The sequence below is a fragment of the Barbatula barbatula genome, assembly GCF_947034865.1.
Source record: "Barbatula barbatula genome assembly, chromosome: 3".
Classification (NCBI taxonomy): domain Eukaryota; kingdom Metazoa; phylum Chordata; class Actinopteri; order Cypriniformes; family Nemacheilidae; genus Barbatula; species Barbatula barbatula.
This window is the reverse complement of record NC_136764.1, coordinates 7,032,923-7,047,323: the sequence shown is the minus strand read 5'-3', so window position 1 is coordinate 7,047,323 and position 14,401 is coordinate 7,032,923. Positions and strand designations below refer to the sequence as shown.

The 14,401-nt window shown below is 37.6% G+C and overlaps 1 long non-coding RNA gene across 1 annotated transcript; it reads right to left on the bottom strand.

The window, feature by feature from the left end:
* Positions 1–4,039: 4,039 nt before the first annotated feature.
* Positions 4,040–5,113, bottom strand: LOC306891653. The gene is made up of 3 exons (XR_013786377.1): positions 5,023–5,113; positions 4,293–4,628; positions 4,040–4,198 (listed from the first exon to the last, which is right to left on the bottom strand). It is a non-coding gene; the product is annotated as an uncharacterized lncRNA (long non-coding RNA).
* Between the last annotated feature and the right edge of the window lie 9,288 nt (positions 5,114–14,401).

Below are 14,401 nucleotides of genomic sequence, written 5' to 3'. Positions count from 1 at the left end.
GTATGTAGCACAACTTAAAGTGGTTTATAATACATGTTGATAAATTCAAACAGGCAGAGTGAGTTGTGTCAACTGAGTGGCTAATCAAATAAAACGCACATCTAGGGCCTGCAAGGTCGCAGGTTTGTATCCCAAGAGGCACGTGTGGTGCTTGTATGGATAAAGTGCACGATGTGATTAGGATCTCAGCTGCTGTTTAAAATATCAGGTTTGTGATAGCCCATGGTCAAGTCCTGTAGTCATGGTAAAAAAAAAGACAACAATTACAGATTTTGCATTGACTACCGCAAATTTAACTCTGTGACTATTAGGCTACTGATGCACAGCCCTTACCTTAGGTGGATGACAGTCTTGATGCATTGTCAGGGTCTCAGTATTTTTCTACCATGGACATGTTTTCTGGTTATTGGCACGTAGAGTTAGACGCTGAGGACAGACCAAAAACTGCCTTTACCAGAGGTGATAGTTTGTATCAATTTAATGTCGGGGGAAAATAATGGCATGCTTCTTTGTGTAGTGATGGAAAATATACTTCAGGATACCAGACAAGAGATACTGCTCTCTCACAGATGTATGATTGGGTTCAGAAGCAAAAGAGGCCATGTAAATGGGAAAACGAGTCATGTATGGTGGTAGTTTCCATGGTTAGTGTTGAATGGTGGAGTGCTCTGTCGTACAGCTCACCTAGCCCTAAGTAAACTGGAAGTTTACCAAGTGATCATTCCTGATGCTCTCATTTCAGACACTTTGCATTGTTTACATGGTGATCCATGCACGGCCACTATGGCTCGGGCTACACTCGAAAGAGCTCAAGAGTTTGTGTTTTTGGCGAGGAATGAGAAGAGTGTAATGAGGATACGGAGGTGGCTTTAGAATCCATATGCGGAAGTTTATTGTTAACATCCAACGACACACAACTAGAGATCAGTCCACACAAGCAAACAATCCAGAAAGGGAAATCCGTAAATCAATGGTCAGAGAACTAGGCAGAATCATACACTTGCAGACAAACAGAAAATCAGGAACAACGCTTGGTAAGGCAGGGTTAAACTGGCAATACTTTGCGATGTAAAAGCACATGGTCACAACTTAAGTAGTCCCAAACAGGAAGTGAATGTAGAAGCAGCAGCGGGAGCGTTCAGTCAGTACTCAGGTGATGACTCCTTCTGCTGGCTTGGCATTACAAAGAGCTGTTGAGGAATATGGTGAGTCTTGTGTTCCTTGTGAAATCCTGTTCCTCGGCATCGAGCACAGTCTATTACTGCTGTGAGACCTTTTCAGCCGGTGTGCACGGATTTTTCTGAAATGCCTGTTACTTCCAAAGGAGGTATATGCTGGTAATGAAATATAATATCACCAAATATGTCAATGAATATCCAATGACAGATCAGAGAGCTGGTACAGTGGCTCAGTTACTTTGTGAACAGTATATACCAGAGCATGGTGTTCCAGAGGAGCTATTTTCAGATCAGGGGCGTCAGTAAGATTATGAGATTTTTCATGACATTTCCGACAGACTAAGAATCAAAAATAAAAGATCCATCCAATACCATCCTTATGGGAATGGGATGGTGGAGAGATGCAACAGAACTTTGAAGGATCAGTTGGCTACAATTATTTTTCGCAGAGAGGGTGAATGAGATCCGAACCTGTTTGCAGTGGTTCTATCTTTTAAAACCAAACCTCATTCTAGCACTGGTTATTCACAGTTTTTCCTAGTTCATGTTTGAGAGCCTCACTTGCCGGTGCATGTTCAAAAAGATTTTCCTGTGGGTGTTTACTTGGAAACTCCACAGACTTATGTTTCTGCTTTAGTCAGTCGAATGGAAACTGTGTTAGAAGTACATAACAATGGTGCAGATCAGAGACTGAGGCATGAGTATTATTTTAACAGGCGTGCCAAATTTCAGGCTTTTAAAGTTGGTGCCCGGCATGAATGAACGATCGGACCACACGAAGAAATTAGATCCAAAATGGACAGGATCTTATGAGGTAATTTCTGTGGATATGGACGGTATCCTTTACAAAGTATTGAACCGGAGTAGGCATAAATGCATAAATGCATAAATGGGTTAATGCAAGTTCATGAAAGATAAATATCATCATATATGATAACATCATATATGTTATATGAAGAAGCTCTTGATACTCTCCCATTGCCCAGCAACCATAGAACATAGTTCTCTGTCAACAAAGAGGTAGAAACATGTAACATGGATGAAGAAACAGTTGTTGCCCAAAGATGTATCTGTGACTATGTGAAAGTGTATGTCGAAAGTGACCCAGGTACATCTGACAAAAGAGTCGCTAAACTATTGTGCAACTGCACGGACCAGGTTGAGAATGCACCTTGATGAGGAAAAAAGAAAAAAGGCAAAGGATAAGCAGATCACTGAGCTAGTTGTCCTAGAGGCTTGAGTCATCAAGTATATATCTTTACTTTGAAGACAAAAAATCAACTTGGCAAGTTTCGAGAATCAGTTGTTTTGTTACTTTATTGAATAAAAACATACGCTCTGACGTTACATACGTTAAAACTGTGTTAATGGCTGTTTGCTATGTTGTGAAAAACGGTATTCATTTTTCTTAGTTTGGGTCTTAAAAAATCTTAAATATGTTTTACAAAGTGTGCAGCAACCCTGATTCCCCTCTTACATGAGTACCTGCCAATGTGCTTCCTTATTTGTATGGACATCAACAGTATGCTTAACAAATGCATGAAAGATAAGCTTAAAATACTCTATAAAAATGCTTTAATATTATCTCTCACAAGTGTTGTTTATAAAATAAAATGCAAAAATAAAAGTTTTGATATGCCTAAATTTACACGATCCAATCCCAGTTGTTCATATACTGAGAGAACCAAGTATTGTATTTAATATTAAAATCTTTCATAAAAGGTTGTTTTACTGTGTGGCCTATAAGAATATGTTGTACAAAAATGTTTTAATGTATAATATTAACTTTCCTGTAGATGACCAACTTCCCGTTTCTAATTTTCAACGACTGATGCACTTCCTTTTGGCCAAGCAGACAAAATAGACTCAGATCAGGTAAAAGGTTCAGCTTTTAGAAAGTCATATTCCAACATGATATATTATGGCATTCATGTCTATTTTCCATGTACATGATCAGTCTCTATGTGAATATTAACATTCATGATCTCCTCACAAGCTGTAAACCACTGAACTATAGTGAGATCTTGGTAAGGTCACATATATGACACATCTAAAAAAAGAACCAAAAGGTTTAAACATATAGTCACAAAAGTCAAGAGAAAAAGGAGATGAGTGTAGTGACACTTCAGTGGATTATTTATAATCATCCTTTAGTTCAATGGAGAACTCATCTAGTAGTGTGATAGACAGAAACTCTTCATGCCCTGACTAAAACATGAAGGAAATAAAGCAGAAATTATTACATTATCAATAACATATGTCTTGTTGTTTACAAATATGTCACATGGAAATGTGGGAAACATTCAAACCCTCAGAACTATTACAAATGTATTTAAGAAGCTTTTACTAAACAATAAAACTTAGTTATTATTAGAATTATTTAATAACATTATTAAATAAAAAATATATTGATACTTACGGTTCCTCAGTGGCCAAAGCTGCTGTCAAAGATAGAAAAAACTTTTTTTTAGAGGGACCAAACAAATATTGCCTGTATTTAAATACGATAAACAGAAACTTGTATGTGTAAAATAGGTACAATTTGCATTATTATAACCACCTGCAATATTTAAATCATTTTAGTTATCGAGTCTGTATTACCTGCTGTTTCATGAAATGTAGAAAGGCTGCAGGTTTCTGTTGAAGGCATTGGTATTTTAGTGCCTTTAGACAAAAATATATATCTTTATCTAACAGCAGAAGTTAAACACCTGTAGCTTTGATGATAGAATGTGTTTTACCAGTGACTGTGAGTTGAACAGGAGCCTGTAGATCTCCTACAGAACAGTAGTACCAGCCAGAATCATTCAGCATCAGTCCAGACATCAGCACAGTGAAAGATTCTCTCTCATCATCACTGATCTCAACTGATGAACTCTGGGATGTGTTACACATCTTGTCTTTATATCTGCACCACTGTTTGTGTGTTTTCTTATATGCAGAACTGTAAAGACACTGAACGCTGATATTACCACCTTCATCTCCAGATACACTGCTGGACACCACAGACACATCAGGAACTGAACACACAAAGCCCACACACAGTCATTTATTATTGAAATTTATCAGCAAAGAGGGTAATATGACATTTAAGTGTGAAAATAAGTCTCAAACCTGATTGGACTGTGAGATAAAGCTGCTCTGTCACATCCACATTTGGAATCCCTTCAATTTCCACAACACACCAGTAAGTTCCAGTGTCTTGATACTTAAGGTTTCTCATAGTGACGGTAAATAAACTCTGATCAGGATGATCCATTACTGACACTTTTCCTTTAGTTTCATTAGCGTATGCCAGAATAGAGCAGAAATTGTATGCTGCTCTTGCATCATAGCACCAGTATTTCTTATGTTGAATATATTTTCTGTCATAATGACATGGAACAGAAACAGATCCTCCGGTCTGAAGAGAAAATGCTCTCTCCGCATTAGCTTTTCTACACTCAGCACCTAAACAAAATAAAAAAACAAAGGTTGCAATTTTAATGTTTTTGTAAACATTGATTATGTTGTAAATGATAATAATGTAGATGCTGATCTTTTGTATATTTTTTCATGATATGAGTAATTGGCTTTTAATTCAGCAACATTTACGAAAATATAATACATCACATAAGGAAGATTTAAGGATGAAAAAACATTTGAATCACTCTCTGCACTTTCTGCAGTGTGAATATGTTTTTCAGAAGTATTTACAACTGTTGAATGTCATTATTGATAAATGATAAAAGCTTTATGCAAAACATGAATTAATATAATGTTGTGTTATAATAGTTATAAATGCCATAAACAACGTGACACACCCCAGGAAAACACATCTGAGTATACAGAATAAAACACTTACCCACAATAAGCCAAAGAAAAATCCAAATCAACTTCCTAGTCATGATGCGGCAGTGATAAAGAGATACGTTTTCATTTTTCCTCATCTTCATCATGTCAAGAAATTTAAAATCACCAACCAACATGTAAAATGGCACAGAGAACTGAGGGACTCACACCCTTTGATGGTATCACTGTGTGTTTTTATAGCATCTCTCAGTTCCCACATCCTACATCTGAAGGATTCATGTCAACTTGTGTTTCAACAAATCACATAAATAACTTTAGAAAAAAAGTCTTAGCTTGTACGGAAAACGTATATTTTTTCTTTATACTGTATGCAATTTTAAGTCAAAATGCATTTATATGTACCATTACATTCAATTCTTTTGTGACATCACCAGTTCTTAAGTTTCCTGTTTCTGTCTGGTAGAGTAGCATGAAGTTCCTGTTTCTCTCTGGTAGAGTAGCAAGAAGTTAAGAAGTAGGCCTACTCAACTTAAGAAACAGACAAAAATAAAACCGGAAGTAGTGAGTCTGTGCAGAATTGGACAGTTTATTTTGAAAGCATGTATGCACAACAGATGATGACAGACCTCATTTACAGATTAAAATTATTATATCAGATTTATTTGACTTGATTTGTTTCATTTTATGAGTGTGAGATTTATTGTGAATTTTAGGGTGATGAATTGAACTGCATGCGCAAGGGAGTTCACGTTGATGTCACCACGAGGAGAGAGACTATAATCAAAAGCTATATTACCCTTTCGGGACTGCATGCATTTTCTTTGTTCGAACCCTTCCGAGGATATTGCCTTTTCCTTTTATCCATGCCCTTCTTACATTAATTGGTGGCAGCGGGTTTGGAAGATGTGCTGTGGCACGTCAACAGTTTTGGGCGGGTAGTAGGGCTCGGGTAACTTTACCTGAAATGGATGTGGCTTTACAACGTGGAGGGCAGCGATGTAAAGTTTTAAGTTGAAAACCTGCTGTTGGTCACAATGTATATTTCTCCCTATATTTCTACAGTGGCCGTGTGACAGCTTCTGCACAGCTGTGATCGTGTCACTGACGTTTTGGTAGAGATGGTTGCATCTCTTCACTGAAGGAAGCTGACTGATTGGGCTGGACGTGCGAGTAAACGTGCTTCACCTCTCCCCGAATACAACACGGAATCAGCGTATATACTAAGATTCATCGAGCAACCTTGGTAAGTTGGAATTACTCTTCAAACCCGGTGAGTTATGGCTTCTTCTCTTATTATTGTCACTTGCACCTCATGTCATATGTTTAGCTTAGCCTTCTCTGTCAGCGGCGAGGGTTTTACATGCGATAAATGCAGGGAAATAGCTAGGCTGACAGAGAAGATCACAGTATTAGAGTCTCGCATCCAATCTTTATCTGAGGATAGTAAGAATGTAAGGAGCTTAGAAAACACTTTGGATGCGAGCAATATTAGCGCGCACAGTTCGGTTCCGGTTGAACAACCCCCGCAGCTGGGAAGCTTTGTGACTGTGAGACGGTGTAGTCGCAGGTCAAAACATCACTCAAACGTTCCGACTACAGTCTCGAACAGGTTTGCCCCGCTCAGCGACGCACCGACTGAGAAACCTGCTGAAAGTGCCCTAGTTATCGGTGATTCTATTGTTCGTTAACATAGAGGCAACAGCCACCATAGTCAAATGTTTACCGGGAGCCAGAGCGCCTGACATCAAGTCAAATTTAAATGTGCTGGCTAAGGCTAATCGTAAATTCAGTAAGATTGTTATTCACGTCGGCACAAATGATGTTCGACTTCGATCACTAGAGATAATATTAAAGAGGTGTGTGAGCTTGCAAGCACGATGTCAGACACTGTAATATTCTCTGGCCCCCTCCCCACTTATCGTGGTGATGAGATACATAGCAGAGTATCATCACTAAATGGCTGGTTGTCTGAGTGGTGCCTGCAGAATGATATTGTTTTTATAAATAACTGGAAGAGTTTTGAGGGAAGACCTGACCTGTTGAAAAGTGATGGTCTCCACCCCTCCTGGGCTGGAGCTTCTCTACTCTCTAGAAATATGGCACATAGTCTTAATGCTAAAACTTGACTCACTGGGGCCCAGGTCAGGGAGCAGACTGAATGGCTTAACCAACGGTCTGCTTGCCATCTCACGTTGCAGAACACACATAATACACAACATGCGATAATACTTTCTCCCAAACATCATAAAATAGAGACTGTGTCTGTCCCCCGGATTAGTAAACATAAAATAAAGCGTAAACCTCTCAAAGGTAATTTAGTTAACGTTAAACTAACTAAACATGAACATAATACAGATAATCAACTGTTACGACTCGGATTGCTAAATATTAGATCTCTCTCTAATAAAGCACTTTTTGTTAATGATATGATAACAGATCATAAAATAGACATGCTCTGTCTAACAGAAACATGGCTAAAGCCAGATGATTATATTGCGTTAAATGAGTCTGTCCCCCAAGATTATTATTATAAACACGAGCCTCGCCTAAAAGGCAGAGGGGGAGGTGTTGCTGCACATTACCGTAGCTCTTTTAGCATTTCCTAGAAGTCTAATCCTAAATACAATTCTTTTGAAGTCATGGTACTTGATGCATCAAAACCTAATACTAAGGACAAAACATCTTTAAAATTTATTCTGGCTTTTGTATATAGGCCTCCAGGGCACCACACAGATTTTATTAAAGAATTTGGTGGGTTCTTATCAGAACTAGTACTGGCTGCAGACAGAGTCCTTGTTGCCGGGGACTTTAACATTCATGTAGATAATGATACAGATGCTTTAGGAATGGCTTTTAAAGACACTCTTAACTCCATGGGTGTTAGTCAACATGTGTCAGGACCTACTCACCTTCGTAATCATACTTTAGATTAAATTTTGTCTTACGGTATAAACGTGGTCGATGTTAAAATCCTTCAGCAGAGCGAAGACATCTCAGATCATTATCTGGTATCATGCTTGCTTCAATACCCAATGGTGGCAAATCAAACTCCAAGTTACAAATATTGTAGAACAATAACTTCGACTACAAAAGGTGCGTTTCTTGATAATTTGCCTGAATTGTCTCAAATCTCTAGCATGAGTAATAACGTTGAAGATCTTGACTTTATCATTTAAAATATTAATGCCACCTTCTCGGAAACGCTAGACATAGTTGCTCCCCTGCGCTTAAAGAAGATTAAAAATGACAGACCGACACCGTGGAAAAATGAACACACTCAGGCTCTAAAGAAAGCGGCACGAAAAATGGAGCGCAACTTTAAGAAGACTAAATTAGAGGTATTTCGTACTGCCTGGAAGGATAGTACAAAAAAATACAGGAAAGCCCTAAAAACGTCTCGATCCGCCTACATTTCATCATTAATAGAAGAAAACCAAAATAACCCTAGGTTTTTATTTGATACAGTGGCTAAATTAACCAAAAATAAATCGTCAGCGACTTCTGATGCTGTATACCAGCATAGCAGTGATGATTTTATGAACTATTTCACAAATAAAATCCAAGATATTCGAGAGAAAATTATAACTATGCAACCAGATGCGAGACCCGCTGAACATATGACTAACTACAGCACCCTTAAGGAGAAATTATGTTTATTTTCTACTATAGATCACGATGAACTATCGAAAATCATTAGATCATCTACTACATGCACGCTAGACCCTATACCTACAAATCTTCTGAAAGAGATGCTCCCAGAAATTATAGATCCTCTACTTAGCATTATTAACTCATCTCTGACATTAGGACATGTGCCTAAAGCATATAAGGTGGCTGTTATAAGGCCCCTTGTCAAAAAACCCCATCTGGACCCTGGAGAACTAGTTAACTATAGACCTATTTCGAATCTACCTTTCTTATCTAAAGTTCTGGAAAAAGTAATCTCAACTCAAATATGTTCCTTCCTCCAAAGGAATGAGATTAATGAAGATTTCCAGTCTGGATTTAGAGCACATCACAGTACAGAGACTGCTCTGATTAGAGTTACAAATGATCTGCTTATGGTGTCCGACTGAGGTTGTATCTCCTTATTGGTGCTGCTAGATCTTAGTGCTGCATTCGACACCATTGACCACAGCATGCTTCTACATAGACTTGAAAATGATGTCGGTATTAAGGAAATAGCTTTGAAATGGCTTAGATCTTATTTATGCGACCGTTTCCAATATGTAAAAATAAACAATGAGGTATCACGCAAATCGCAAGTCCAGTACGGTGTACCACAGGGCTCAGTACTAGGGCCTATGCTCTTCGCATTATACATGTTACCCCTAGGAGATATAATAAAGCGACACGGAATAAGCTTTCACTGCTATGCTGATGATACGCAACTTTATATTTCCTCGAAGCCTCACGAAACACAGCAATTCCATCGAATAGTGGAATGCATTGTCGATATAAAAAAGTGGATGAGTAGCAATTTTTTATTACTGAACTCGGACAAAACTGAAGTGTTACTTATCGGACCAAAAACCGCCCTACGTAACAACCAAGAATACTGCTTAACTATTGATGGATGTTCCATAAAACCCTCATCTTCAGCTAAGAATCTTGGCTTTATATTCGATAGTACTCTGTCATTCGAGAACCAGGTCGCCAACACCTGTAAGATTGCGTTTTTCCATCTTAAAAATATATCTAAATTACGTCATATGCTGTCACCATCAGATGCGGAGAAGCTTATACATGCCTTTATGACATCAAGACTAGATTACTGTAATGCACTATTAGGTGGTTGCCCTGCAGGCCTATTACAAAAACTACAACTGGTCCAAAATGCGGCAGCTCGAGTTCTTACACGTACAAAAAAGTATGAGCATATAAGCCCGGTTCTTTCAACCTTGCACTGGTTACCTATAAAGCATCGCATAAATTTTAAAATCTTGCTTATTACCTATAAAGCCTTGCATGGTTTAGCTCCTCACTACTTGAGAGAACTTCTTACGTATTATAGTCCATCACGTGCACTACGCTCTCAGGCGTCAGGTCAGTTGGTAATACCTAGAATTTCAAAATCAAGTGCAGGCGGCAGATCCTTTTCTTATCTAGCGCCTAAACTTTGGAACAGTCTTCCCTGCAATGTCCGGGAGGCGGACACACTCTGTCAGTTTAAATCTAGACTAAAGACGCATCTTTTTAATCTTGCATACACTAGATTATCATAATATATGTATTTCAAAGATCTAGGCTGCACTAGTTAGATCAACCGGAACCAGGGACACTTCCAATAACAACTGATGCATTTGTTGCATCAAAGAGTGCAGAACAGTACTCTACTCTCAGCCAGTCTTGTCTCATTGTTCCAAGGTTACAAGAGTGGAGCGGGCAGGGCGCAATCCATTCCTAGACCTGACAAATGCTGGACGAAGGAAGTGACGTCCCTACAAAACTTCAGCCACTATTAGATTATTAATGATAATTTTAAATCAAATTTTTTTATTTTTGCCTTGTTGTGCAAGCACTGTTGAGCTTGTGCAGAGGCTGCAGTTTTTGCCAGAGGGGAACTGGAATCCCCTGGTTAGGCCTGGTTTCCCTCCGAGGTTTTTTTTCTCCTCCAATGGAGTTTTGGGTTTCTCGCCACTGTTTGCATACTTTTTTGCACTGTTTTGCCTGGCCGGGGGGGCTGCTAGAATTTGGTAGTCTTATTTAATTAACACTGCATATAGGAATTTATTGTGTGTCTAATATTTGACCTGTGTTTTGAATTCCATAACCTTTTATGTTTTACTTATAGTAATTTTTTCTTGTACAGCTGCTTTGTAACAATGAAAATTGTAAAAAGCGCTATATAAATAAAGCTGACTTGACTTAACTTGACAGCTTGGAATGATGATGATCCCACTGCGACAGATTCTTTAAGGCGTTTCTGTTGTGAACTGATTTTATTTCAATACTGACTTCCCCTGAGCTGAAATTTGCGTGTTTTTATCTTTTGTTGAAGTTAAAAAAAACTATTTGAAGATAAAAACTTGCCTGCAACAGGTAACTTTAAAATTGTCCTGGCGTTGTTTTTTTTATTCTTTCGTTTTTGCTGTAAGCCTGGACTGTTCATATATTTTGTGGTAAAAACTCATGCGTTTGGAAAACAATGAGAGAAGCAGATGCAGAGCTTGATGTCCCCGTGTATAGTACCTCACATTTTATGCACCGCTTAACTGGAAATTTCCCGCCTATGTTTTGGGGAGGTGGAAAAAAAGATTTTCTTACAACGACAAGTTATCCAAGCTTTTGCCCACTTGCCTGGTGGTACAGCTTTTAGCTATTGGAACAGTTTGCCTAGTGAAACAAAGAAAGACTACAAACTGGTCATTGCTCGCGCACGTAAGCCTGAGGAAGCCCCTCAAGTTTAGTGGATGAGGCTTTTCCCACTTGTGAGGTTAATGCAAAGAAGAAGGCAAAATTTAGCAGTTTTATTGATGATATTGAACATTTTCTCCAGCTTCGCATACAGTAACAAGTTGTGGACACAATGGATGCTGCACTTACACTTGCTCTTCAAATTGAACAAGCACATCAAGCTAGCAAAGTCCTGCTACCATCATACTCACAACATTGGACTTCACCACCAACAGGATCCCTCGCTGGAGGTCCATGGAATTTTCCTGGTTCTCCTAGTACTCCTGCCACACTTGATAAACCTCAAGCCTCGGGTGCAAGAGGTTGCGGGTTCGAACCTTGTTCGCATTTATACATTTCGATTAGCAAGTATGTGCACAAATAGTGAAAGTATGTAAACAATCGAAATGTAATGTCATTTTAGTAATGAAAGAAAATAAAGTGTGATGTATGGAGCACAACTTAAAGTGGTTTATAATACATGTTGATATATTCAAACAGGCAGAGTGAGTTGTGTCAACTGAGTGGCTTATCAAATAAAACGCACATCCCCAAGGTCTCAAATCTCAGGACTTTTGATAACACCTAGAATAACTAAATCCACCAAAGGGGGTCGAGCTTTCTCATACATAGCACCTAACTGGAATAGCATTCTTGACACTATTCTAGGAACAACTTAACAATTTAAATCCAGATTAAAGACACATCTTTTCAGCCAAGCATTCACTTAATGCAAAATATGCTAATAAACCACAGGGAGACTGCTGACGTTAGATATTATTTACTAGAATAATTTAACTTGTTATTTAAACACCATGTACCTTGTTTTTTTGCGGTTTTCTCATTTTCCCCTGTAAAGCTGCTTTGGAACAATGAAGAAGCTTTTGATACTCTCCCATGTAGAAGTTGTTCTCGGTCAACAGAGAGGTAGAAACATTTAGCAAAATGTAAAAATAAATGATTTGATAATTTGATTTGCCTACATTTACATTACATTGCATACATTTTTGAAGCATTGAACATTACAATAAAAAAATGTATCATCTGTGTTTGATTCAATCCCAGTTTGTTTTTCATATACTGAGAGAACCAAGTATTGAATTTACTATTATAATCTTTCATAAAAACGTATACATTATTTTACTTGTGTGGCCTTAGGCTTATAAGAATATGTTGTCCAAAAATGTTTTAATTTATTATAATTAACTTTCCTGTGGCTTACCAACTTCCTGTTTCTAATTTTCAACGACTGACATACTGTGATTCAGATCAGCTTTTAGAAAGTCATATTCCAACATGCTATATTATGTCATTCATGTCTATTTTCCATGTACATGATCAGTCTCTATGTGAATATTAACATTCATGGTCTCCTCACAAGCTGTAAACCACTAAACTATGGTGAGATCTTGGTTATGACACATTTAAAAAAAGGAAGAAAATAAGTTTAAACATATAGTCACAAAACTCAAGAAGAGAAAAAGGAAATGAGAGTGTAGTTAAACTTCAGTGGATTATTTATAATCATCCTTTTGATAAACGGAGAACTCATCTAGTAGTGTGATAGACAGAAACTCTTCATGCCCTGACTAAAACATGAAAGAAATAAAGCAGAAATAATTACATTATCAATAACATATGTCTTGTTGTTTACAAATATGTCACAGGGAAATGTGGGAAACATTCAAACCCTCAGAACTATTACAAATGTATTTAAGAAGCTTTTACTAAACAATAAAACTTAGTAATTATTATAATTATTTAATAACATTATTAAATAAAAAATATGTTGATACTTACGGTTCCTCAGTGACCAAAGCTGCTGTCAGAGATAGAAAAAATTTATATAAATATGATATACAGAAACTTGGATGTGTAAAATAGGTCATATTTGCACTATTATCATGTAATCACCACCAGCCATATTTAAATCATTTTAGTTATTGAGTCTATTGAGTCTGTATTACCTGATGCTTCAATATATTACACAAGAAAATTGTATGGTTTTAAACCATTTGAATCCCTTTTTCGTTTTTAATCCTGCAGCGTGACAAATTATTTCAGTTTTACAACTTTTACAACTATTCCATGTCCTTTCGATTATTGATAATAAACGATAAAGGCTTTAGGCAAAACACAAATTAACACAATGCTGCTAATAAAAGTTGCAATTGATAACTCGTATAATAAATGCAGTAAACAATGTATCACACTCCACAACAAAAGATGAATAAACTTACCCATAGTGAGCTAAAGAAAAATCCAAAATTTCACTCACTGTCTGATGCTCAAAAAACTGAGATGGTTAAATGTTCTTGCCCATAAACATTTTTGTTGTCTTTTATTTTGACAGAAGCAAAACATGTAATACAATTTTTTTTAATCGAAACACAGGGCTACTGTAACAATCACCAGCTGGAGTGCCATTGAGAACCACCAGAGGGCACACCACATCAGACCATCACTCACTCACAAACTACATTTCCCAGAACTCACTTCCCGGACTCATCAGCACTGATTACATTCATCTGTATCTCATCACCTTGTTAGTCTCACTCTATATATACCATGTTCACTTATTCACACACGGCGAAGTCTTGTTTAGCCAGTCTAACATTTCTGAGCGTTTACCTGTGTTTGTTCCTGCTGTGTTAGAGCTGATATTGTTATATTGACTATGATTCTCCGCTGCCTGCCCTGACCTCTGCTTGTGACTGTTTATGATTCTGGATATTCCCTACATACCTTACGCTGTCGTTGATCTCTGCCTGTTTGACCATTCTGTGAATAAACCCTGCATTTGGATCCGAACGTCTCTGACTCCCCGTGACAGCTACATTGAAAACATGTGTTCTTTGATGTCATTATAGTGGCTGTGTCTGTGTGATTTCTAGCATCTCTCGCCTCCTACTTCTTGAGTGGCTCATGTCAACAGCATCCAAACACAAGGGTCAATTATCATTTTAATAATATCTTACCAAACAGAATTTTTTAATCTATAAGGAAATCTAACATTTTAATTCTCATGCAACTTT